This window comes from Peromyscus maniculatus, chromosome 1 (genome assembly GCF_049852395.1).
Source record: "Peromyscus maniculatus bairdii isolate BWxNUB_F1_BW_parent chromosome 1, HU_Pman_BW_mat_3.1, whole genome shotgun sequence".
NCBI classification, from domain to species: domain Eukaryota; kingdom Metazoa; phylum Chordata; class Mammalia; order Rodentia; family Cricetidae; genus Peromyscus; species Peromyscus maniculatus.
The window spans coordinates 1,989,892-2,015,658 of NC_134852.1; the positions used below are offsets into that span (position 1 = coordinate 1,989,892).

At 37.1% G+C, this 25,767-nt stretch overlaps 1 pseudogene; it reads right to left on the reverse strand.

Moving 5' to 3' along the window:
- Nucleotides 1-518: 518 nt before the first annotated feature.
- LOC102911572 (vomeronasal type-2 receptor 116-like) lies at nt 519-22,803 on the reverse strand (annotated as a pseudogene).
- Nucleotides 22,804-25,767: the final 2,964 nt, after the last annotated feature.

The window sequence follows — 25,767 nt, forward strand, 5'->3', positions numbered from 1 at the left end:
CCATATCGGATAGAGGACAAATATCCAAAATATATAAAAACTCAAGAGACTAGATATCAAAAATCAAATGATCCAATTTTAAAATGTGGTAGAGATCTAAGACCAGAATTCACTAAAGAAGAAACTCGAATTGGTGAGAAACACTTAAAGACATGTTCTTTGCCTTTTCTTACTGTGTATTTTTTTGCCGCACATGGGGTTTGTCTTTTGATAACTTGCTCTTTTTGATGGGGTAAGGGAGGCATAGTGGATATTGGAGAGAGGGTAGGTAGGGGGAAATTGAGTGTGAAAACACCATGCTGTGTTAAGTTTCACCATTCAAGTGCTGTCAAAGTCACACATTCATTCAGACATCGAAAGAACACAGTTTATTTCAAATCTTAATGTATATTAGACAAATAATAGAACATCGGCACAAGAATAATGTCCAATAGCCAGGTCTTACAGAATAAGTATTTGATGGACGTTTACAGGAGAATATGTACAGAAAAGTAGTATATATGATGATTCTAGGTATTGTCATTTAAGAAAGAGTGAGAGTCAAAAGCTAATGCATACATCTTGCATTGTATCCTAAAAGGTGATAATATACCAGCATTAAAGTTGTCAGTTTCAGTTTAGGATCTGTCAGTTCAGAAAGATGTTTTCCCCTTTAACTTTTGGAGGGAATTTCTCTCTGGTCTTAACAAAATTATGTAGCACTTAGGGAAAAAGATGCATCCCAGAAGGCCAACACTGGAGGCCAGGATGGAGAAGACCTCCATAGCCACCATGACCTTACACTTGGTGCTGTGGTAGACAGGGAGAAAAGTGACCCAGACACTGCAGAACAACAGCATGCTGAAAGTCAGCAACTTGGCTTCATTGAATTTGTCAGGGAGATTTCTGGCCAAGAAAGCCACAATGAAGCTCCCAAAGGCAAGGGAGCCATGGTATCCCAAGACACAGTAGAAAGCAGTAACTGAACCCTTGTCACACACAATGATGATGTGGCCATGCTCAGAGTGTGCATCAATGTCAACAGATGGAGGAGAAACTCCCAGCCAGATTGCAGACAGAATAGTTTGGATGAGGGTACAGATGCCAAGGATATAGTCAGGAGCCCCTGAAGTCAGGTAGAACCTCATCCTTCTTCCTGGGGTTGTGACTTTGAAAGCCAGAACAACAGTAACTGTTTTGGCCAACACAGTGGAAACAGCCACTGTGAATACAACTCCAAATGTGATTTGCTGAAGGATGCATGTAGCTGCATTGGGATGGCCAATAAAGAGCAAGGGGCAGAGGAAACAAAAGAGGAGTGAGATGAGCAAGGTGTAGCTGAGAAAGCGGTTATTGGCCTTGACAATGGGAGTGTCATGATGCTTCACAAATACCCCAAGAACTGCAGCTGTGATTGCAGTGAAGCACAAGGCCATTAATGTCAAAGCCATCCCCAAGGGGTCTGCATAGGTCAGAAAGACCATGGATTTGGGAATGTACTGGTTCTGGTCTCTGTTGGCATACTGGTCCTCTGGACACTTCACACACTGATCCACATCTGATGGAGAAAGGAAAGTATGACTAGTGCAGCTTAGCATATTTAGAGACCAGACATTTCAATTAAGTGTGTTGCAGAAGCAGTCCAATGTCCACATTCTTAATGTGAATGTAGGTGAAAGGCACTGCTCCATGGCAATGCTTCAATTTCACTATATTCATTCATTATATTTATGTGTAAGGAAACCAAACCATCATTATGTTGTGTATTTAACTGTGTGTTAATGATTCCATTTGTCATCTTAAGGAAAGTACAAATATTTTAGCACCATTGTGGATGCAATGATAAAGTAATTTAACGTTTTTAAGTGACAGAAGCTGAAATCATTAACAGTTGTTTTGCACAGTGTATATTTTAACGTCTCAGATGCACAGATACATTGCCTGCTGATTTTTCTCTTTCTGTTTTATGTATTCTGTCTATATTATAGATGGAGACTGTGTCTTCTACTGGGACAAGACCTGTGATATATTTTTTAGTGTGAATTTGTCAGCCCAAACACATTGACATAGAAGCAACACTAAGCAGAATCAGTAGGAAACCTCAGAGTCAGCAAGATATACCCTAGGATCAAATTCTCCATGTATTTATCTCAGAGGTAAATGGTAAGTGAATAAGAGATAAAGACAGGAGATAAAGGATGAGGGAGAAGGGAAAGGAACATGGGAGATGAGGAACAGGTTTTTAGCTGGAATACAAAGACCTGCCTCTGGATAGAGAGGTGACAGACATGCCCTTTAGGAAAATGGCAGTTCATAATGGTTAAAGGGGCAGCTCATCTTGGGATAACGTGTTTAATTGGATAGTCAAGTCTATTAGGACAGCCACAGGTGGTGTTGCTATCCTGACTTCAATACTTTGATAGCTGGACTTTGATAGTCAGCCTCAGGAAGAGGTAGTGGCCAAATAAGGGAACAGACCTTGGTGGTTAGCTTTAAGTATGTAATTGTCAGCCCATAGGTGGTGTCTTATGTCTTTAATCCTAGCACAAGGGAAGCAGAGGCAGGCAGAATTCTGTGAGTTCAATGTCAAGCTAGTATCAGGATAGCTAGGGCTACACAAAAAAAAAACCCTGTCTCAAAAAAACAAAAAACAAAAAAAAATGTAAATGTCCTAGGTAATATTTCTACTGCTGTGATTGGAAACCATCACCTTGACAACTCTCATAAAGAAAAACATTTAATTGGGTGTCTTATAATTCAGAGGTTTAGTTCATTATCATCATGGTTGGTCATGGTGGCATGCAGGCTGATATGCTACTGTAGAAGTACCTTAGAATTATACATGTTTGATCAACAGTAATAACCTGACTTACTAGGTGTGGTTTAAGTGTATCTGAGAGTTCAAATTCTGCCTCCAGAGTGATACAGTTTCTCCAAAAAGACCACCCTTTCTCCAACAAGGCAATACTTACTAATAAAACCACTCCTAATGATCTTATGTGGGCAAATCACATTCAAACTACTTCAATAATCTAATGGTTTTTAGCAAGGCAATGGGAAAGGAGGAGAAGGAGAGGGCTTGATAAAGATATGTTGGCCACACTTGGTCTGGCTAAAGGACCTTCAGAATTGTTAAGTTTGTGTGTGTGTGTAAAGATTTATATGTGTGTCTACATGCAGAATAACAAAAGAGTTCATGAATTTGACAGTGATTCAGTTTATATGGGGTAAGTAGGAGGATGAAATGATAGAAGAAATTTATATAATTGTGATGTTTGAAAATGCAAAATTAATTAAATATATTAAATAAATACCCTCTTAGTTGTGAATACATCTGTCAAGAAGGACCCTGTAGTCCTGAGGCTTGTTTATAAGCAACAGTAACCCTATCACTTAAGGGAGAAACCTTTGTATATTTTTAGAATTAAAAATCCTACATCCAGATTCCATCACCGTTGGGAAGAGACAAGCACCTTGCTCCTCCCTGAATTTCCATCTATGTGAGACTGAGACTGTGAGTGTCCTCCAGTGTGAAGGAGATACTGATATAACACCATGAGCAACTCAACACAAGAACATTCAAGTAAGAGTGATAGCACAGAATGTTTGTTTTTAGGAATAGGACCCCATTCATAAGCTGTAATCTCTAACCTAGCAAAATAAGGAAATGTGATTACAATTGCTCTGAATCAGAGGATTATTGAAGAGCCATGATGTGCTTCTAGATTTTAAATCTTTTTATCTAAAAATGCATTTAAAACATATGTAATTAGTTAATTTGTTTAAGGGACTGAAAGTTGGCTCAGTTTTGAAGAGAATGTACTGCTCTTCCAGAAGCCCTGAGTTCGGTCCCCAGCACCCATGTCAGGTGTCTCACAGCTGGCTGTAACTAACTACAGAGACAGTGGATGCCGCTCACATGCACCTGCAATTGTGCACACATAACTATTCCTCTCACATACATAGACAAAACTGAAGAAACAATAAAATATTGTTTGCTTAAGTTTTGTTATATTTCTCCCTGTAAATACCCATTACTCCTTTATGTTTTTACATTTAAAACAATTTCACTAGACTTTATTTAATCACTTCAGTAAATATTATGTGTGGGAGTGCATGGATGTCAGAAGAAAACTTCTAGGAGTTGGCTAACTTTTCCTACTACAAGGAATTTAATTGCTGTGCAATATTACTGGCCATATGTGTCCTTTAGAGACTTTCATTTCATTGAACATGATGACAGGCAATAGAAGAGAAAAATGATCTATATGCCATTTGCATGGAGCTAACTCTAAACAAATAATCATATGATTAAAAAGAGCTGTGTAGGGGACAACACTATTTAGAAAATTGTGGCAAGTTGCTTTCATACAAAATAATTTTAATCTTATATTTGTGACATTATTAAATGGGTGATGCATAGAAAAATACTGAACACAGGACACTGTATTTTCTACATCAGGTGACATCTCTTATTCACAGTTCCCGAGACTTCATAACACATTGATCCTTTGAAAAGGGATCTCTGAATATTGCTTCTAGTTTTCTGTGTCATGCTAAACAGTTTCTGATAATTTTACAAGTAATTATTCATGTCTCCACTAATCTTACAGAGGACTTTCATTTGATTCCTAGCACCCACATAACCAAGTTCAGTGGCTCTGATGCCCTGATATGTTCTCCACTGACTCCTGCACATACATGGTGCCTTAAACGTATGTTCAAATTAAAGAAATAAATATTATTAAAGACTCATAAATGAAATTTAATCAACTTGTAATTTTAGAGGAGATAATCACACTAGAAATGACTTTAGTAGAATTCCCTCACACTGTAGTTTGATAATCAAAACTGTTTATTTGAAAAAATGACACATAAAGTGAATTTCCAATGAGTCAAAGCTATATGTCAAGGCAAAGGCTATTACTTGAAGATATGTTGTTATTGATCACATTCCTATAAAAATGAACATAAGCAAGTGATGTATTTGATTTGTGGAGTGGACTTTTAAATGATTTAATCATCCCATGTAGGTTAAAGAGGATGATCATTGGGAAGAATTTATTAAGCAGAAACACTCACTTGTCTCATTAGAAACTTCATTTTCTGGGCAGGGGGTGCAATCAAAACAACAGACTGCCATTCCCTCCTGCCAGAATTTTCTGAATCCAGGACCACAATCAGCACTGCACATAGAGGGAGGCATCTGAGGAAAATTAGATACATGCTGTTATCAGTATTTTCACCTACCTCTTCCATATCTATATTAGATGAACATGGAGAAATAAGATTATTTTATATACAGCAAATGAGTGACTATATTTTATTTACACAATAAACTTATTTTTATACATCAAATAAGTGACCACATTTCACTTAGTATATTATATAATGTCATTTATATGAATGTGTGGAAACATTAATATAAAGTTGGAAAGCTTCACCTTGCTAGAAATTCAGGAAGAAGAATAGGATGTTTGTGGTGGGCAAACACTATGGTGCTTGTAAACTGGTTTGTCTAGTTAATTTTTTTGTCAACTTACCACGAAGTACATTAAAAAGTTAGTCAGAACCTGAGCTAAAACAATCCTATTCATTGAACTAGCCTGTCAATCTACATGTGATACATTTTATTAATTGGCACTTGATTTAGGAGTGCTCAGCCCACTGTGGGCATTTTCCCCAGGCAGGGCATATGGGAAATCAAGTAGAGCAAGCCAGTAAGTAGAGATTTTCCCCCAAGGGTCTATGATTCAGTTGCAGAATCCAGAGTCCTACCTTATCCTCCCTTGATTGTAATCCATGAGCCTAATCAACCACTCCTCTTCACTTTGTTTTTAGTCACTGTTTAATCACAATAATAGCATTGCAACCTAGAACTAGTGGATATATGAAACAGTGGAAGCAACTCCTCGTATCTCAGATAACATACATGCACTCTAGTAGAATAGCACTGTAAAGCATGAAAGAGAGAGTATAAGAAAAATTAGGGAAATGGCAGAGCCTGGTACATTTATAGTGATTACATGCTGAATTGACAAGAATTGTCACTCACTGAAATTGTCACCACTGAAAGGTGGAGTGTTCCCTGAGGTGAAAATGCTGTAAAAAGCTTTAAGTACTGGGGGAACCTGAATAAAAGTTAGTTTACTTAATCTTAATTAAAGGATTTCTTAAAGTTTAAAATAAAAAAATCATTTTTTCATCAAAAACCTGCTTAGAGTGATCTGAATGCTGCTTCAGAAAGCTGCTGGTTGTTGTGTCCATACTTTGCACCTTTTCTTCAATTTGAATTCTGTGTTGAAACTGCAGTGTGTCCTATGGACTGGGCCTTTCATTCTCCACAATATGGATTACTACAAATCTTCCTTTTCTTTGGCAGTTTTATGAAAGAGGTTCTGACAGTGTTGTTGGGAGACCTCAACCCCTGATGTAAACTAGGCTGACCTAGTTACCACAGAGATCTGTGTTTCCTTCCTCCTGAATACTGGAATTAAAATACATGCTATCAGCAGGCAAAATTCTTCCCTTCTTTTTTGTTCATGGTGTTTACAATTTCTTGTTTTTCTTTCTAAGATACTAAGGACTATTTTGAAGAAGAGTGGAGAATATGTATATACTTGTCCCATTTCTGACATATATTTTTAGGCAGGGTCTCTATTTGCAAACCTAGCTTGCTTGGACTTGCTATCAATGCCAGACTGAACATAGACAGAAATTTGCCTGCCTCTGCCTGCCAAGAGTTTGAATTAAACATATGAACTACCACATACATCTTGCCTCACTAATGATTTTAGTGGAAATTCTTTGAGCTTCTCCTCATATAGTACAATGATGACCACAGGATTATCATAGGAAATCTTTTTAAATGTGAGTAATCTCTACAATAATTATTAATTAATAAAAAAGAAAACTTATCAAGTCAAGATGTGTTCAGCCTACTGTTTCAGGTTTTTGTTTGTTTTAAATTTTAACTCTGAATGGATGGTGAACATTGCTAAGAGCTCTTTTTGCCTCTATTTGGATGATCATGTATTTCTATCCTTGAGTCTATTTATGTGCCACATTTACTTTATTGCTGTGCATATGCTGAACGATCCTTGTATCCCTGGAATGAAGTCAACTTTGCCATAAGGACAGGTATTTCTGTTGTGTTGTTGAGTTATATTAATCAGTATTTAGTTGAGAATTTTTTCTACCATATAAATCAATGTGTTTAGTCTCTAGTTCTCTTTATTATGTTCCATTTTTCAACATTCTTTCCCTACATATTTACAGAAGGGATTTTTGCATGATTGTAAGTGAGGTTAGTTTCTGGAAGCAAAAATGACTGTTGGTTTTAGAAACCAATGTTGATGTTTGTGTTTTTGATTAGAAAATTTGAAGATTAATATTTAAACGTTATTGAGAATTATTTGCTAATTATGGCCTGTTATTGTTACTGCAGTATTTGATATTATTCCAACAGTTGTTTTTCTGGCTAGGTTTCTAGTGCTGTCTTATTCTTACTTGATCATTTGAATATATCTTACTTTTCCATGTGTAGAAGTTCTTCTAGTGTTTCCATAATACTGCAAGAATCATTATGAATTCCTATAATTTATGTGCACTGTTGAACATTTTTCTGTCACTGTACTACTTAGCGTTCTCAGGAGTAAAAATACTTAGAAAATGAATCCGTCTCTCTCTCTCTCTCTCTCTCTCTCTCTCTCTCTCTCTCTCTCTCTCTCACACACACACACACACACACACACACTCTCTCTCTATCTCTCTCTTTATATATCTATATCTATATGTATATCTATATGTATATTATATATATATATATAATTTTAATTTCTTATAGGCTGTGGTTTAGCTATTCCAACAATTGCTGTAAACAAATGCATAGACCAAGAGTCCAGAAACTTCTTAGTCCATGAGGTTGAAGGTTTCTGCTGATCTTCAGTATACATTAGAATCCCAAATAAATAGTTTTTTTATGCCAGTGAAAGAACAGACTTGCTAGAAAGGTGACAGCAAGTAGATAAACAGCAAAAGCTTCCTTTTCTTTCTTTCTTTCTTTTTTTTTGGGTGGGGGGAAGAAATCATTTATTTGGCTTATACTTCCATATCACTGTTCATCATCAAAGGAATTCAGGACAGGAACTCAAGCAAGGTCAGAATCTGGAGGGAGGAGCTGATGCAGCAGCCATGGCTGGGTATTGTTTACTGAGTTGTTCTTTATGGCTTGCTCAACCTGTTTCTTACGAACCCATAAGGCCACCTTCCCAGGGGTGGTCCCACCCTCAATGGACTGGTCCCACCCACATCAATAACAAATTAAGAAAATGTCCTACAGGGCTGCTTACACCCCAATTTTATGGAGGGATTTTCTCAAAAGAGGCTTCCTCTTCTGCAGTGACTCTAGCTTGTGTCAAGTTGACACAAAACTAATCAGGACAACTGACCCCTTGTCAACTTAACTCACAAATACATCACTATTACACCATAAGCTTTCCTTTCTTATTCATCCACAAGATCTCAAATTAAAAACATAAATAACTTTAAAAGTCCCACCGTCTTTATAAATTCAAACACTTAGTAATTTAGTCTCTTTAAGAAATCTCTAAGTCTCTTAAAACCTAAATCTCTTTTTAAATGCAGTCCATGTTCCTGTAAAATAAAAAATAAATGAAGTACTTTCTTATTGCAGGAGGGAAGACCCAGGGCATAGTCACAATCTGAACTAAACAAAATCAAACTCCAACAGTATAAATAACTCATCATCCAAAGTCCACAATTTACTCATGATCTTCTGTGCTCCTCTAAAGGCCTTGGGTCACTTCTCTGGCTCTGCCCTCTGCAGCACACACAGCTGTTTTTCTTGCTCCCATTGACTCCACTCCTCTGCTGCTGCTGTTCTTGGTGGTCATCTCATGGTTCTTGCATCTCCAAAATTCTGGAGGCTTCTGCTGAAATTGGCCTGCACTTTCACCAATAGCCTCTCCTAGGCTCTCTTCATAGTAACAAGCCTCTATTTCTCTCCATGAACCCTTCAATTCTGTATCTTCAAAGTCTTTTCCTGGTCTCTCACAGTGCCATTCCTCAGCTGCACTCCGTGATCTCTTCATTCATTCAAAACCAGTACCACCTGAATGACTCTTACATTACCAAGTCCAGCTGTTAGCATCATGTACAACTTTAAACATCTATGGAACACAACTTCTATGTGCTAACTCACATAAAATCCTTCCCAGAAGATTTCTACTCAATGATGCAGGTTTCTCTTAATTACCACCAATTTCTCAGCTCCAGCAAACTAGGTTCAAGTACCCCAGCAAAACGTTGGTTGAAAATGAGTTCTCTATAGATGTGTGTGTAGGTTTATTGAAGAGTCTCTATTCTGTTTTTTTGGTCTATGTGTCTGTGTCTTGAAAATAAATATCATGCTGTTTTGATTACCCACAGCTGTTGCTAGAGCTTTCCTGCCTTGCCCACAGTCAGGACAAATCTCTGTCACCCGCCAGTCCCACAGCCGCTCAGACTCAACCAAGTAGACACAGAGACTTATATTGCTTTCAAACTGTATGGCCGTGGCAGGCTTCTTGCTAACTGTGCTTATAGCTTAAATTAGTTCATTTCCATAAATCTATACCTTGCCACGTGGCTGGTGGCTTACCGGCATCTTCACATGCTGCTGGTCATGGCGGCATCTGGCAGTGTCTCTGGTCATGGCGGCGGCTGCAGAGTCTCCTTCTGCCTTTCTGTCCTTTTATTTCTCCTCTCTGTTAGTCCCGCCTATCTTTCCTGCCTAGCCACGGCCGATCAGGTTTTATTTATTAACCAATCAGAGCAACTTGACATACAGACCATCCCCCAGCACAGCCAAGTGCAGACCATCTCAAACACCTGCACTCAGGCCCATGGTCCTAATCATCCTCTATGCGGACCTGCTGGGTAACGCCACAAAGAACACAAGAAGGGCTCCCACAGGACATACAGAACATCCCACAGCACACAGCTTCATGGCATATTTTGAAATTAGCAGGTCCAGTGTCTTTAGGATTCTTTTGCTGGTTCCATGTAGAATGTCATAGAAATTTCATGGATTCTTTGGATCCCTTCGACTACTGCAGACCTTTGATGATTTGAATTCCTCCAATCTATGAATATAGGATATCTTGTCAGTGTGTGTATCTTCTTTGATTTCTTTGTCTGATATTTTGTGATTTTTTTTCACTGTGAAAATCTTTAGGAAGGCTGATGGCCTTTTCAGTGTAATTTTCCACCTCATCTTTGTTATACATTTATTCAAGTCTCTGTTTTTTAGGAAAGGTCACATTTTTCTCTGTATATGAGTTTTGTAATTTTTGCTGATCTAATGCCTTGGTTCTTTTTATTTATTCACTGTCACAAATGGCTCCTTGTTTGTACATAAAATCTTGGTGGCTATTGTTGGCAAGAAACATTCCTTGGTAGTATAAAGTAGCTTGTGTTTGGATTGCTTGCTGGATTTATGTCAACTTGTCACAAACTAGAGCCACTGGAAAGGAAGGAACCTTAACTGAGAAAATACCTCAATAAGGTCCGGCTATAGACAGGCCTGTAGGTTATATTCTTTATTAGTGATTGGAGGGCCCAGCCCATTGTGAGTGGTACCACCCTTACACTAGTGGCCTTGGGTTCCTTAGGAAAGCAGGTTGAGCATTCCAAAGAGAAAGCCAGTAAGTAGCACCCTTCCATGGCCTCTGGATCAGCTCCTGCCTCCAGGTTCCTGCTCTGTTTGAGTTCCTGTCCTGACTTCTTTGGCTGATGAACAGTAATCCAAGGATAAGCCAAATAAACACTTTCTTTCCTAACTTGCTTTTGGTCATGGTGTTTCAATGAAGAAACAGAAACTCTAAGACAAGTTGGCACCAGGATCGTAGGGTATTTCTGTGACAGGCTTGACCATGTTATTTTAGGAACAATTATAGAAGGACTTTGGAACATTGTGCAAGAAAAGCCATTGAATGTTCATTCAATGCTTGATGAGTTGTTCTGTAGGAGAATGAAAGATAAGGATATTGGGAGCAATGCAAAAGATGGAGGCATGGATTGTGAAGTTTCAGGGGGTGATTTTAAAGAGTATTGCAGCAGAAGCTTCCTTTTCAATGTCCTTATATTGACTCCCACCAGAGGGTGTAGCCCTAGATAAATATTAGCTTTCTAAAATCAAATAATATGGATTAATGTTGTGTCTTCTCAAATTAATCCCCAAATAAAATATATGATTTTCCCATCTTAAAAGATTTCAATTTGGAGTCTGTTCTCCTACCTGATGACCCTAGCCTCTAGGCTTTAGGCCCAGGAATACAACCTGTACCCCAAACCCCCACCCATTGCAGCCCAACTTGGAGGCCAGCAGGCAGGGCTTTTGCAGGCAGGCTTACTACCACCCCATCATCAGACACTGTATACTAATCCCCATTCAGCTGCCCAAACCCACCCATCCCCCAAGATCGCAACTGCTCCCTCAAACAGACCACACTAGCTTCAACTGGACTAAGAGCTCCAATTGGACCAAGAATTCTGATTAGACCAAGTGTGGCTCCCTGACACAGAGAAACCATTGGCACTGATTGGAGCAAAAGATGGGTAGATGCCAGTGTAAGAACATATTCAACACAATAAAGACCAATGTGGCATCACCATTTGGTTCTATATCAGCAAGACTAGAACATCCCAAAATAGAAGAAATAGAGGAAAATGACCTTAAAATGATTTTAAAATGACAGTATCTTTTAAAGAGGAAATGAAAAATTCCCTTTAGGAATTGAGGCAAAGAGAAACAAAAAATTGGAAGAAATCAATAAGTCCCCCAAAGAAAGGCAAGAAAACGCAGTAAAACAGGTGAAAGAATCAGTGTAAGAATTGAAAACTAAAATAGAGGCCAAATAGAAGACATAAACTCGGGATACTGGAAAATAAAATCTGAGCATATATACAGGAAATACAGATGCAAGCATAACCAAAAGAATGCAAGAAATGGAAAAAAGGACACTCTAGCACTGAAGATACGATAGAGAAAATAGATTCAGCAGTTATAGAAGACATTAAAGCCAACAAAGTCATAACACAAAACCTTCAAGAAATCTGAGACACTTTAAAAAGACCAAACCTAACAATAATGTGGATACAAGAAGGAGAAGAATAGCAGCTCAAAAACACAGAGAATATATTCAACAAAAATCATAGAAGAAAACTTTCTTATGATAAAATCATATCTAAACAATACCTATCCACAGATCCAGCCCTATAGAAAGCACTAGAAGAAAAATCCAACCTAAGGAATTTATAAACACCCAGGAACACACAGGAAATACATAATCATACACCAACAAATCCCCAAAAAGGGAAACACACAACACTACCACCAAAAAATAACAGGAATTAAGAATCAATGGTCATTAATATCCTTTAATATCAATGGACTCCATTTGCCTATAAGAAGTCAAAGGCTGACAGAATGGATATGAATACAGGATCCATCCTTCTGCTGCATACAAAAAACACACCAGAACTTCAAAGACAGGTACTATCTCAGAGTAAAAGGCTGGGGAAAGCCTTTCTATTCAAACAAATTTAAGAAGCTAGATGGTGAAGTTATCCTAATATCTAAAAAAACAGATTTCAAACTAAAATTAATCATAGGAGGCCAAGAAGGACATTACATATTCATCAAAGGAAAAATTTATCAATATGAGGTCTCAATTCTGAACATTTTTGCCTCAAATAGAAGGGCATCCACAGTTGTAAAAGAAGCATTATTACTAAAGCTTAAATCACACATAAAACCTCACACGCTAATAGTGTGAAAATTCAACACTGTACTCTCTCCAGTGGACAGGTCTGCCAGACAGAAACTTAGTGGAGAAATAATGGAACTAAGAGATGTTATGACTCAAATTGACTTAATAAACATCTAGAGAACATTCAAACCAAACTCTAGAGCACCCTATGGAACCTTCTCTAAGTATGTGACCACAAACTTGGTCACAAAGCAAATCTCAACAGTTACATTAATAAATGGAATAATCTCCTGTACTTTGTCAAAACCACCATGTCTTAAAGTTGGAATTCAACAGAAACACAAGTTACAGAAAGCCTACAAACTAATTCAAACTTAATAATGCTCAACCAAATCACCACTGCATCAAGAAAGAAATAAAGAAAGAAATCAAAGACTCCCGAGATTTAAGTGGAAATGAATGTACTACATACCAAACTTATGGAACAGTAGGAAAGCAGTACTAAGAGGAAAATTCACAGATCTAAATTCCTAAATAAAGAAGTTGGAGATATCTCACACTAACGACTTAGCCGCATAAATGAAAGCTATAGAAGAAAAAGAAGCAAACTCTTTCGGGAGGAATAGATGCCAGGAAATAATCAAATTGAGGTCTGAAATCAATAAAATAGAAATAAAGAGAACAGTACAAAGAATCAATGAAACAGAGAGTTAGTTCATTGAGAAAATCAACAAGATAGAAAAAAAAAACCCTTATCCAAACTGACTAAAAGGCAGAGATAGAATATCCAAATTAACAATATCATAAATGAAAAGGATACATAACATCTGAGAATGAGGAAATCCAGGGTATCATCAAGTCATAATTCAAAAATCTGTACCCCACAAAACTGGAAAATCTAAAAGAAATGGAAAATTTTTAGATAAGTGCCATATACCAAAATTAAATCAAGACCAGTTAAACAATTTAAATAGACCTATCATCCATAAGTAAAGCCCATGGCCAGATGGATTCAGTGCAGAATTCTACCAAAATTTCAAATATACAATAATGCAATGCTCCTCAAACTTTTTAACACAATAGAAACAGAAGGAACATTGCCAAATTATTTCTATGAAGCTACAGCTACCCTGATAGCCAAGCCACACAATGATGCAAAAGAAATAGAATTACAGAACAATCTCCCTCATGAACATTGATGCAGAAAATACTCATTAAAATACTGGCAAACCAAATCCAAAAACATATCAATAAATCATCTACCATGATGAAGTAAGCTACATACCAGAGATGCAGGGATGGTTCAACATATGAAAATCTATCATTGTAATTCATCATATAAACAAATTGAAAGAAAAAAAACGACATCATCACAATAGATGCTGAAAAAGCCTTTGACAAAATCGAACATCCCTTCATTATAAAGTTCTTGGGGAAATCAGGAATACAAGAAATACACCTAAACAAAATAAAGGCAGTTTACAGGAAGCTGTTAGCAAACATCAAACTAATGGACAGAAATTCAAGGTGATGTCTCTTATTTCAGGAACAAGACAATACTGTACACTCTCCCGATATCTATTCAATATAGTACTCAAAGTCCTAGCTAGAGCAATAAGACAACAAAAGGATATGAAAAGCACACAAATTAGACAGATTAGTCAAACATTATTTGGAAATGATAGGATAGTCGACATATGTGACCCCCAAAATTCCACCAGGGAACTTCTACAACTGAGAAGTACCATCATTAATGTAGCTGGATAAAACGTTAATTTAAAAAATCAATAGCTCTCCTATGCACAAATAATAAACAGGCTGAGAAAGGAATCAGAAAAACATTATCCTTTACAATAGCCACAAATAATGTAAAATACCCTGGGGTTACTCTAACCAAACAAATGAAAGACCTGTATGACAAGAACTTTAAGTCCTTGAAGAAGAAAATTGAAGAAGATATCAGAAAATAAAAAAGTTCTTCCATGCTCATGGACAGGTATAATCAACATAATAAAAATGGAAATCTTTACAAAATAAATTTACATATTCAATTGAATTCCCACCAAAATCCCAACACAACTCTTCACAGTCCTCAATAGAACATTACATAAGTTTATATGGACAAACAGTAAACCTAACATAGCTAAAACAATCCTGTGAAATACAGCAACTTCTGGAGGGATCATCATTCCTGACTTCAAGCTCTATTATAGAACTGTTGTAATAAAGTAAGCTTGATATTGGCATAAAAATGGGCATGTGGACAAATGGAATCAAAGTGAAGTTACTGATATTAATCCACACACCTATGCACATCTGATTTTTTTTTTTTTACAAAGAAACAAAGATTGTTCAAGGGAAAAAAGAAAGCATCTTCAAAAAATGGTGCTGGCATAATTGTGTGCCAACATGTAGAAGACTGCAAACAAATCCGTATTTATCACTATGCACAAAACTCAAATCAATGTGTATCAAAAACCTCAACTAGATCAGGCCCTCTGGATAACTGAGACAGTTGATTAGCTTGAACTGTTTGGGAGGCCCCCAGCCAGTGGGACCAGGACTTGTCCTTAGTGGATGAGCTGGCTGTTTGGAACCTGGGGCTTATACAGGGACACTTTGCTCAGCCTGGGTGAAGGAGAGAACTGGACTTGCCTCAGCTGAATCTACCAGGCTGAGCTGAATCCCCAGGGAAGTCCTTTCCCTGGAGGAGATGGAATTGGGGGGTGGGCTAGGGGGAAGGAAAGGGGGCGGGAGGAGTGAGGACAGGAAAATCTGCAGCTGATATGTAAAATTAAATTAAATTATAAAATAAAAAGCTCAAATAAATCCAGCTACACTGAACCTGAAAGAGGGGAAAGTAGGAAGTAGCATAGACACAGGAAACCACTTCTTAAATATAACAACAGTATCACAGACACTGAGAGTAACAATTAATAAATGATACCTCCTGAAACTGAGAACCTTCTGTAAGGAAAGGACATGCTGGTGGGGGTGCTAATTTGTACAGCCACTCCAAAAATCAGTATGGGGACTTCTCAGAAAACTGAAAATCAGTCTACATTAAGACCTAGCTATACCACTCTTGGGCATATACCCAATGGATGCTCAATCATACCACAAGGACACTTGCTCAACTATGTTCATATCCACATTCTTCATAATAGCTAGAACCTGGAAACAATCTAGATGTCCCTCAAATGAAAAGTGGATAAAGAAATGTGGTACATACACACAAAGGACTCAGTAGAGAGAAAAATGACATCATGAAATTTGTAGATAAATACATGGAACTAGAAAATATCCTGAGTGAGGTAACCCAGACTCAGAAGCACAAACAGGATAAGTGGATACTAGATATAAAGCAGAGGATGATCTGACTACAACCCACATCTCCACAGAAGCTAGGACACAAGGCAGACCCTAAGAGGGACATAGAATCACCTTGGGAAGGGGAAACAGAGATCTTCAGGAGTGAACTGGGAATATGGAGGGGCAATTGAGGGGTGAATATGGAGAATGAGAACATGACAGAATAGGGTGGTCTAGCTGGAGGAGTGATGGAGTGGGAGAGCAATGAAAGAGATATCTTGATAGAGGGAGACATTATAGTGTAGGAGAGAAACCTGGTGCTAGGGAAATTCCCAGGAATCCACAAGGATACCCCAAGATTAGATGACTAGCAGTAGTGGTTAGGGTTCCTGAACAGGATTATCCTGGTAATCAGATTGGTGAATACCCTAACTGTCACCATACAGCCTTCATCCAGTAACCAATAGAAGCAGATGCAGAGATATACAACCAAGCACCAGGTGGAGCTCTGGAGCTCTGGGAGTCCAGTTGAAGAGAGGGAAGAGGGATTATATGAGCAATGGGAATCAAGATTATGCTGGGGAAATCTACAGAGCCAGCTCAACCAAGCTCATAGGAACACACAAACTTTAGACCAACAGCTATGGAACCTGCATTGGTCCAGACTAGACACTCTGCATATAGAAGACAGTTGTGTAGCTGGATCTGTTTGAGGGAACATGGCATAGTGATTAGGGTATATCTTTGATGCATAAGCTGGCCTTTTGAATCCCATTACCCATGGTTGAATACCTTGCTAACACTTGAGGCCGGGGTTAGGGCCTAGGTTCTACCTCTGCTGAATGTACCAGGCTTTGCTGTCCCTCCTTGGGAGAACTTACTTTTTTACAGGAGGGGACAAGGGTAGCTCAGGGGGGGTTTAGGCAAGGATAGGGGGTGCAGGAGCAGGGATGAGAGGGGGAATCTGTGTTTGGTATGTAAAATAAATAAAATTTTGTTTTAAATAAAACAATTAAGAGATGACCTTAATTACTGGCATGTCTTCCTTTTCTTTCTTTCCTTCTTTCTGCCCATTTCTTCTTTTTTTTGTATTGTTTTTAGAGACAAGGATTCTCTTTGTAGCCCTGACTATTCTTGAACTCAATCTGTAATAAAAATAATGATTTGCATATTTGTAATTTTCTCCTCATTTACAATTAGCCTCAGTTTTTCAGCACTGGTGTGAAGCGTTCAGCAGAAAAGAGGAAAATCATTGTGTAGTACTCAGAGTGGTACCAAGAGAATTTCATGTTACTGGAAATAATATTAAACAATGTTAACAAGCATTTTTATAATTATATTAAAAGACAGAAACATGTTCTAGTATGATAAATATTCAATGTGTTCATGTCTGATATCTTCAAAGAATTAATAAAACATCATATCAAAAAGTAAAAAGGAGAGTCATACTAAAGGAGGCTAAAGAATGGTCCCTAAGGTGACAATCTATTTCATTTCACTAAGTTCCAAGGAATCAGATATGGAAATACTGTGTAATGGAAATCAGAAGATTTAGGTCAGACCCACCTTTGTACTTCCTGTGGCCCACTCTATAATGTCTTCATATAAATGGAGCTGTTGACCATATGGAAAATATGGGCTAAACATTCCAATCTTCACCTTAAGTCCAAGACCATTTGGGAAATTCCAAATCTGGAATATGTCATATTCTGCCTTCAGTTGTTCTTTCTGACTCATTACCACATTTTTCTCAACAGTATAGGTGAAGTAGGTCTTCCTAAGAATGGAGTGCAGCTGAAAGACAGTCAACATTCTACAGTGTTTGTGTCCTTGCTTAAAGTCAAAAAATGTATTCTGATCTCATCATAAATACAACTTTATTGAATGTGCACAGTTGAGAAATCTCAATGAAAGCAAGTGGATTAATAAAATTATTATAATGTTCCTAGAATTGCTGTTCTCTCAGTGGAAACTACTAAACACAAATGAAGACATACATGCAGAAACCAAACATAAATATTAAATGTGCACAAACACATACACACACTCATATCCATACATAGATGCATATATAATACGGCCACATAGTACTCACATACACATACATGTGTAAGACAAGACACACATGTGAATTCACAGACACACAAAATCACACTTATGCACCCAAACAGACAAGCAGAAAAAGAAACACACAAAAAACATACACAGGTTTATAAATACACTTACAAATTCATAGATATATACAGATACAAACAGACAAATTGATGCTCAAATCCAAGGACAGACAGCCACACACACAAATAAACACAGATACACTGAAACATAGATATACATGTGCACAATCGAATCCCAAAATACACAAATAACACACATGGACACGTGTAGACACATGCACTGACAAATACACACAGGAAGATACACACAGAAACACACACCTACAGGAAAAACATTGATGTAAGACAAATTAACGTTAAGTTCTACAAACAGACAGATATGCAGATGGACAGTAGCACATTGACATCAACACAGATATACACCCAGAAACACAGAAACAAACACAAACATATCCATAAACAATGATAGCCATCCATCCACACATATGAATAGACATGTATGTACTGAACAGAATCTGACTATTATATTCTGTGTATTTTCCAATGCCTAGATTTGGGCAAAATCATCGAATAACACTGTAGAAAACAATCCCCTAAACTGAATACCACTTATTTGACAACTAACGAACAAAAGCTTATCTTCCCATCACAGAGAGGATTAATGAGGAAGGACTCCTATGTTTCCAATATTAGAACAGGGGTGATGATATTCAGGTGCTCTGTAAGAAAATCACTGATTTACCTTGATAAATTGTGTGTCCTACTCTACTGCCTTTGCAACTGAGATTTATACCAACCTTTAGATTTACTTTCTCAGGAGCAAAAATGTTCAGAAAGCTTTCTATTTGGTAAAATATTTCCTAATCAACTGGAATGAGGCACCAAAGAGACTATTAAAGACTCTGACATTGATGACACCAAATATCATCCAATAGAAGAAACACTACCTTCAAGCAATTATACTGATGTCCTTTCACATTATCCATTCCCTGAAGAAGCTTCTCCTGGTAGAAATGGGCCACAATATGCACAGCATCATATATATCATAGTTGGCATCATAAAAAGCCATGTCAAAAGTCTGTAATCCTAGCCATTCCAATGAGGCATTGGATAAGCAATTCTTCAGTGTCTTACAATTAGAAGCTGAGACTTCACAGTTAAAGTTCATCCATTCCAGACTTGCCAGGTATGTGTTTGTGGTGAGAGGGCTCAACGTCTGGAGAAAAATTTTAAAACCAGAAATCTCAGCATGATGGTGTGCAAAAGTTAGAGTCTTTTGAGGTGCATCAAATGTAAAGTCTCTCATTCTTGTGGTGACATCCCACTGTGAGGTGGTGACCCATATTTTCTGTATACCTAAAGATTCCCACATTCTATAGCTCAAAGCTTGAGTACTGTCTGTATCACCATAAATGATAACAACATTTGAGGATGATGTCATGATTTGCTTATAATATGTTTCAGCTCTTGACACATATAAGTGCATGTTGATGGGAATCATGTTCACAAAGGCAAAGCAGACTGTTTTTTCTTCCATTTCTCTTCTCAAATATGAGAGGAACTGGATATCATGATCATTGTCTGAGATGGTCAGTCCAATCCAGTTCCAGCTGAAGTGAATCATGAGAGAAATCATGGCCAGGGCTAGAGATGTGTCCTTGGGGGCCATCTGATACAAATAAGGAAATTGTTCATGATCACTCAGGATAGGATCGAAGGGTCCAAAGGTAAATTGAACGACCTGAGACACAGGGAAAACCATGAGGTACCATGCATTAAAATAAGTTGTTAAACACACTTTTCTGCAAAGAGATCTTAAGTACCCCCTTACATGTTACTTATTCTCTTATCTATACTTTAAAAAGGGAAATATGAAAGGCCCATAAAATCTCTGAATAACACCCTTGAACTATGTCATTTGACGTAAGTGTAAGGTCAGTTTCCCTCACACTCTTCTTAGCATCTTGGAATGGCACCAATAGAGACAGGATTTTTTGCAAAACTATAACCCAAAATCTCACCTGCTGTGAATGGTAGAGGTCCATTGATTTCCCAACTACTAAAGATTCTGCCAAGTTTAGTCCTGAAAACACCACTGAACATCTGTCCAGATTAATAGTTATAATTAGGTGCATTATAATGATATTTTACAGAAGATTGAATAATATCATATGCTTTTGCCATGAACTTACAACCTCCTGCTAGAAATCCAAATTTCAAAGATATATTTGGTAAAAGATCATGGTTCCTGTTGACTTGATCCACTGCAAACGCCAAGGCCAGTGCAAACTGATTGTTGTGATATCCTCCTCTGTAAAAGGTTACAGTGATTAATAGAGACAGAAATTTACAGATAATCATGTGTAATCAATACAAGGACTATCATGTACTAGATGGTGTTCCCAAGCACCCCCAAAGACTGAAACAAAGCTTTTATGTTGGTATTTTGAAATCACATAAGAAGATGGAAGCTTACAAAAACATTTAAAGGTTCATGAGACTACAGGTCCTATAATTAAGATGAGCCATAAGTATCTTCCACCGAGAGCCTTGTGCATCTCTGGTTTTTAAGTTCATTCTCAAAAGGTAAAGACAAGGCCCAAGGTGTTGAACAAACAGAAAACCTGATTGTGATTTCATTTTTAAATTATTGAGCAATATGTAAAATACACATGATGTGTGAGCCATTGAGTTTATAGTATTTTCTTATGAAATTAACTGAATAGGGTAAGGAAATCTTGAATGTCAGATTATGCACAATCGTCGGGAAAACATTTGGCTCTGTTGTTTATGCCATCCTGACAATCGTTATCTTTCTTCTTTCTGGTTTATCTTTTGTGGCCATAAAATCTTTTTTAAAATTTTATTTTTAAATAAATTCAAATACCAGAGACAGATTTGGTAAAAATGTATATCTGTATTCATCTGTGGGAATGGATGATATTAATGTTCAATTAATCCATAAGAAGGGAATGGATTCCAATTGTAGACTAAATGGACCTCAAATGCACAGGGATACACTTCCTTTAGGTCTTGAGTGCAGATAATAAGGGTGTGTACTACCTCTTTAGTATTGTTCACTTATTTTATGTTTACAATGCCATGTCACATATTTATACTGGGTTTATCTAACCAACACAATTTTTCTTGTAGAAAACATTGTTAGAAGACCCTTTTAGTTACACTAACACAAGAATAGCATCCTACTGAAATTTGTATGTGCCAGTATTACATGTTGGAAAGACAGAAGATTCTAAAATGTAAAATGTATGAAAAAGTTTACGAACTTTTAAGTAAAAAAATGGGTGACAAGTCAGTTGGAAGAGAATGATACCAGTTTGTGTTTATGTCTATGGGAAGAATAATAACTTTTCTTTCTTCCTAGTCATTTCATGTTATCTAAGTAATAAAGACCAAATATACACAAAATCAATACGTAGGTAGTCTTGAAATTGGTAAAATAGGCAGATATAGTGAATGTAAAATGTAAAGAAAAACAAGTGTGGTAAATGTGATGTAAGTGTCAGAGAATAGACAGATTAGACATATATAGAGAGTAGACATGGATTCTTAAATAATGGGAAATGTGTGCTAGTGGGCAACACCTCTATCCCTACTCTCAAATGTTGCCAATTATCACATGCTACAACTGTCGCTCATGCAAGTGACTCGGGAAGGAAGAAGTCACCCCTATTAAGGACAGCCACAGTTGTCAAAGAATGCAAACATACCATTTACAGTCCATACAATCCGTCTTTACTGTAAAGAAAGAGTGAATGAATGGACTTTGAAATTAAAGCCCAGTGATTATATATGTTTATAAGTAAATTTTGGAGAAACGGGAGTGTACATAAAGTTCAAAGTGGATAGTTTCCTACTTCCATTCTTGGTGCATCTTTAGAAGGCACAGTGTGACTACATGCAGATCATCTGAGAGAGTAACTGATCATCTATGTGAACATTTTCTGTAGCTAGTGTGCCAAAAATATCATTAGCCCCAGCAATGTGTTAAAAACAACACATTGATGGCATATCTATCAGCTGACTGTACTATATGGCCTTTTTTTAACCCAGTTAGGGTGACACTCACTGAATTAGAATGGGGTTCCTTTGATGAGACATCACCAGATATTGTGATATGGAAACTGTGAAGAAGTAGACTATATGTGATGTAACAATGTATGGAGTCCTTCCTTTACTCAGTTTCCAGGCTTGGAAGTTAGAGGGTAACTGGGAAAACACAAAACACTCTCTGGACAAATTAAAAGTAGAAAAATGGCATTGAATATTTAAAGGAATTTGGAGACATTTATTTATGTGCAGGTTGGGAGAATGAGGCAGAAGTTTCAAGGCATTGCTCTGATCCTCATCCTCTGACCCCTCATGAAATATCCATGATGACACTTATGTAGAAAGTATAAGGCACTTACCTTCTTTTGAAAGGTTGTATGAACTCTGTTATATCCACTGGCCTATGGACTGCCTCAAGTATGAAGGCACATGGCTGAAATATTCCATCCTTGTCTTCACTCTGCTTCATTGTTCAAAAGCAACTGGGATGAATGGAACTCGACATGTGAAGTGGGATGTTCAGGAGCAAGAAGAATAAAATCAAAGTGAACATTTTTTCTGCTATAACCCTGAGACATTAGGATTGTGACATGCCATACATATCAGAACATAAAATGGGCACCCAGATATATCCACTTGCTTTTATTTCTGTGACCAAATAAGAGGCTACTTATGTATCATGGTTCATTTTCTTTATTTGTGCAGTTTTTTTCTCACCCATTGAGAATACTTTGAAAATCTCTTCCCTCGGGCTCTTCATCTGCTGTCCATAGTCCATGACATACAATTTGGAAGATAAATATATAGGATGATAGTTCAGCTAGTTTCATGACATCATTCATCTTTTTGGAAAGCAGAGCCCCAGGGAAAATGACATTTTTGGAAAGTTTGGTCCAATGACTGCCTTAGATTTTTGTTAGTGTTAAAAGCTTTAGAAATGATGTCAGTGTATTTTGTTAGATTATCCACAGTGAGACATGCATTGTTGGTTCAGGGGAACTCATAAATTAAAATTCATTGTTCCACACTGTGATTATATCACAAAGTCCATGTCATTGAAAAGCAGCTTCATGTTTAGAGTAATTGAGTTAAACATAGCATTCAGAGTGGGGCCTTCTCTATACCAGTATCAGTTACAGAATATCTAACCAAAGCCTGTGATGCCCTTGTCTTGAAAACCAATAATCAGTCCAAATCATTTAACATTCTGGATCCTGATGGTCCAAAACTATCAAGACCATCAAAGAACCATAGTTCATTTAGATATTATGTTGTTGATTTTTTTAAATATTCAAAGAGCTCAGAAAGAACATCTGACCTGTATGCCTCATTTCATACACGCTATAAGAATTATCACTCCTCTTCCGAACCAATCATTATTCATGAGAAGATAAGTTGAATATTTCTTTTCTAAACTAAGATCCTCCTCCATAATTCCCAATCCTCACATGTGTTGATCCAATTTTTCTTATTTATCTGTGGTTTCCAATGTTGTTTTTGTTCGTTTTATAATATATTATTGGCTACAGGGAAGTCTTATTGAGTATTTTAAAGCAAATAGAACCTGAGAAGTGACCCTGTGTTTTATGTATAAATTCTTGTCATACAATTTTTCTGCTCATCTACTTCATTTGCATTCTTGGGACCCGCACTGCCACTTTGATAATGTTCTACTGAGTATGGGATGAAGAGCCTCTATCAATGGTTATGGACTGCAGAGAATGTAGGACAAATGAGGACAAGTCTTTGTTGCGGGTGGTGATATGTCCTATTTAGTATTTGAGATGAGGCAAACAGGACTACACGTATCTTCTCAATTGTGTACATTTAATAATAAACATTCAAAAGTTCATGACCCCTTGTTTTGTGATGAGTTAGGTACAAAATTCTTAGCCCCTTAAACAAATTAACAATTTAAAACTGTCCATAAAAACATTCTTCTAAATAAAAATACTTTAAATCTTTGAAGCACATCATGCTTCTCTGCAATTATGCAATGATCCAGAACAATTACAATATGGTTTCCTCCAATTACCATGGTGATGATAATAACTTATGGGTACTATTGCTCAATACAAATATTCTGTTACCACTCGTTCTTAAAGTCTCTTGTGCTGTCTTTCTCATGCTGTTTATCAGTATTTACTTCACCCATGAGCACATTGACAGGGTCTGGGTCTCAATAAGTTGAAAATGAGGGAAGGAAGAAGGTGCTCTATACTTCTGAAGGTGATGGAATGAAGATGTAGAGATATTTTATTAGTAAATATGTATACAGTTTTCTACTTTCAGTGGTAAGGTTACTGCTTCTTGTGAAAAGGACTTGCAAGTTGCTGTCCCTAATAACAGAGAAGGACACAACTAATGCTGTGTTTATTTATTTTGTATTCTTTGCAGTTCTCAAATATTAATATTATATTCATAGAATTTCTACCACTTTCATCCTCCTGCTTAAACCCATATAAACCCAATCACACTCCAAGTCCTAAGTTCCTTTTTCTAATTTTATATGTATATATAGCTGTAAACATATACAGATACATATGCCTTACTTATTCCATTTAGAGCTGTTTCTATTTCAATGTATTTGGTCTAGCGAATTTGAATTAGAAAATATGTCAGAGATCTGGTCCTAGTAAAGAAAACATCTTTATATATCATAGAGACAACATTCCTAAAAGAGACAAAGACCTCAGGAGACACTGAATGCATGTGATCTTGATTTTAAAATGCACTCAGCCAAACTATGGTTTTTGAATATGTCTTCTGTGAATTCACCAATATAAATCATTTCATCATAGCCTCCAAAATGTACTACCAAATTCATGTTTCCTGGAAACATGACCAATGATCTATCTCATCAATAACCTTAAATAGACATAAAAAGATTCTTTGGTTTTGTTCCACATAGAGATAATAAACATTATGAAAAGGAATCATTGCTATTGCAACAGTTTCCTTCAATTAATCCTCAACATCAAAATGCAGATATTGTGACGTTTCTTCAACACACTTAACTGAAATATCTTGAAAATATTAATGCTGAATCGACACTAATCATACTTTATTTTCTTCATGAGTTGTGGATCAGTGTGTGAAGTATCCAGAGGACCAGTATGTCAGCACAGAGCAGAACCAAAGCAATCATAAAGCTGTGATCATGATGAACTATGAAGACCACCTGGGGATGGATCTTGCTTTAATGGACTTGTGGTTTCTATGCATTCACAACTCTGGTTCTTGGGGTCTTTGTCAAGCACCATGATACTCCCAATGTGAAGGTCAACAACCAGAAACTCAGTTACATCTTCCTTATCTCACTCATCTTTTGTTTCCTGTGCCCCTTGCTCTTCATCAACCATCCTAACTCAGCTACTGTACTCTGCAGAAATTTGGAGCTGTATTCACTGTGGCTGTTTCCACTGTGTTGGCCAAAATAGTGACTGTGCTGATGGCTTTAATAATCATAGCCTCTGGAATAAGGATAAGGTACTTCCTGGTTTCAGGGCCCCTAACT